This window comes from Metopolophium dirhodum, chromosome 4, assembly GCF_019925205.1.
Source record: "Metopolophium dirhodum isolate CAU chromosome 4, ASM1992520v1, whole genome shotgun sequence".
In the NCBI taxonomy this organism is placed as follows: Eukaryota; Metazoa; Arthropoda; class Insecta; order Hemiptera; family Aphididae; genus Metopolophium; species Metopolophium dirhodum.
In genome coordinates, this window is record NC_083563.1 from 19,949,913 (window position 1) to 19,952,631 (window position 2,719).

At 30.9% G+C, this 2,719-nt stretch overlaps 1 long non-coding RNA gene across 1 annotated transcript; it reads left to right on the top strand.

Annotated features, from left to right (window-relative positions):
* Window positions 1-1,556: 1,556 nt before the first annotated feature.
* On the top strand, window positions 1,557-2,511 carry LOC132942613 (uncharacterized). Its single transcript, XR_009664298.1, has 3 exons — window positions 1,557-1,584; window positions 1,648-2,165; window positions 2,262-2,511. It is a non-coding gene; the product is annotated as an uncharacterized LOC132942613 (long non-coding RNA).
* The last annotated feature ends 208 nt before the right edge of the window (window positions 2,512-2,719 follow it).

Genomic DNA, 2,719 nt, shown 5'->3' on the forward strand with positions numbered 1-2,719 from the left:
AAAGCGTGATATTGAATAAATATGATTATAAAAGCATGACATAATATGTTACGTACATTTAATGCAAATATAGAGCTCCTGTTTAATGAATATGCGTACAGTACAAAATAAATACATTTCTTAACTATATGTATTATGTATAACTTAGTTCAATGTATAAAAAACATGATTCCAAACAATTTTAACCATTAAATACCTACATGCTTATATTATTAATATACACTTAATATATATGTATATATATTTAATTATTTGTCAAGGCTTCAACCCCTAAGGTATATAAGCTGTGGCGTGTTGAGCGACGCGACGATTACCTAATGCAATTGATTAGCCCTAGAATTTTTTTTTTTTTTTAAGTTACAAATTGCGCGTATTATGAATGTATAATTAATTATTATAGTATTTTGTTTATCCTAAATTATTGATATCGTTCAATAACAAAAATTCTATACTAGCATACAGCTTTAAATTATATACATATTAATATATTATGTAGTAGAGGGTAATGGGTGGGTCATATTTTAAATACTTTGCTTGGGAATTGAAATATGCTCGCCACGCCACACCTATACGTAAAATAAAATAACATTATTTACAATAATAATATAATATTATAAAAAATGTACAATAGTTGTATAAATACGGGATTAACGGTCGAAAAATTAACGTAGGAATACCATTTTTACCAAGTTATTAAATGGTTTTGACAAAATATAAAATACAGGTCTAAAATTATATTATACTATCATAATAGGTCCATTTCAATGCCCCCCCCCACTTTCGAAATTTGAACTTCTGACCACGCCAAACGTTTGTGCATCGTTTGTGCAGAAATGTGCACCAAGTCCAATCGTTTGTGCACAAAAAACTGAAAGCTCTATCCCTAAAACAAAATGGGGAGGGTTCCATTGAAACGGAAGTCCCCACATTGAATATTTGGATTTTTGAATGTGCCAAACGTTTGTGCATCGTTTGTGCAGAAATGTGCACCAGGTCCCGACGTTTGTGCACAAAAACTCCCAGCGCTATCCAAAAAAACAAAGTGAGGGGTATTAACACGAGGGTCCCTCTTTTTTGAAATATTTGTCATATTAATAAATGTTGTTTACGTACCTAATAGGTTTAATAGAATTTTACTATTGCCATGTAAACGTATGCCAAATAAAATCTTCAAATATTTTTAATTTATTAAGAAAGCATTATCTTGTTCTAATGTTTTTGATTTCAAAATTGTATGAATAAATACAGTTTTTTCTTTATGCATTTCTTTACTTTATATTTTATATTATATTTTGCTGATGAAAATGTGTTTATGGACAGGTACCTCAACTCGACGTTGCTGTATGTCCAGTCCAATAATGTAAGTTATAAGTCATTGCGTATATTTTAATACAATAAAAGCATAGTCAAAAAATAATTAATAGACTATATTAATATAGTACCTACTTAATTAATTTAATATACCTAACCGTACCTATATACATATACAAATATTATAATAATATATTATTTATGTTTGAATTCATTAGAACAATGGCGTATCAGACGTAGCTCCCAAACCGATCGACATCCATCTGCATAACTGTGAGTTGAAAACGTCTATATTTAAAAATTGTTATAGTATAATATTTATCTAATTTTCTTTAGCATTCCGCAAGAATGAGCGGTATAGTTTGAAAACTTACCAAAGTTATCTGGTGGATGTCGATACGTTGGTGAGCAGCCGTCGCACATAGGTCTGATGTACCTATGGAAAGTTATTATTGGATCGGTCATAATATTACGTTGAGAAGTTATCTGTCCATAAACTTATTTTCAGATTTGTAGGCCAATTCCGTTGCCATTTTTTAATCATTCTTTGTTTTTATTAAGGTTGAGGTGTAACAGCATTTTAGGGGCTATTGTAATTCCCACTTCCAGGACTTTATCATACATACAGCCGACAGCCCGATGACCTACATTTTTGTGTATTCTGGTCTACCCTATGATGACCGCGAAGTAACGATCACGTCACCGTTTATCAGATTGCCCAGTTTGAAAGAGTCTCCAACAATTTCATCGGATAGGTACGCCGTAAACCGTGGCATAGCGCTGGGCCAGCATCATTTTGTCCGGATCAATATCTACAAAAATAACGTCCCAATTATTAGAAGCTAATAATATAGGTACTTAATATTTATTGTAATATAATATAATATTAAACTCATTATAACCGGTTATTACGATTAAGTAGAAATAATATTTTTCAAATAATATTACAGTGTCTTTGTCGAACAGTCAGCTGTATGAAGTTTCCGCTGTGCCACAAAACGGGTCGACGCCGGGCGCTAAACATGGGAAGTCCTCAAGTCCACCAAGCATCGTATTGATGAAGCCTAATCCTAACCTAACCTAACCTAACCTAACCTAACAATACATCTTACATCTAACATCTTACATCTTACATCTATCATTGCAATCTTATAATTATTCACCTGAATGCATGTAATCCTGAATGAACAGTTAATTTATTACTACCCATCTACAAAGTCAACACTGTATTAATAAAAGTATTTATTGTTAAAATAAAATTGAGTTCTATATTATTTGTAGGTACTTAAAAATTATTTGGGTATAAAGGAAACATATTTTTATCATACAAAATTAGATAAACTAAAAGACAAAAATAATAAGTAAATACGTCGTGTTAAAAATAGTTTTTAATTATTATAGGTAGGAC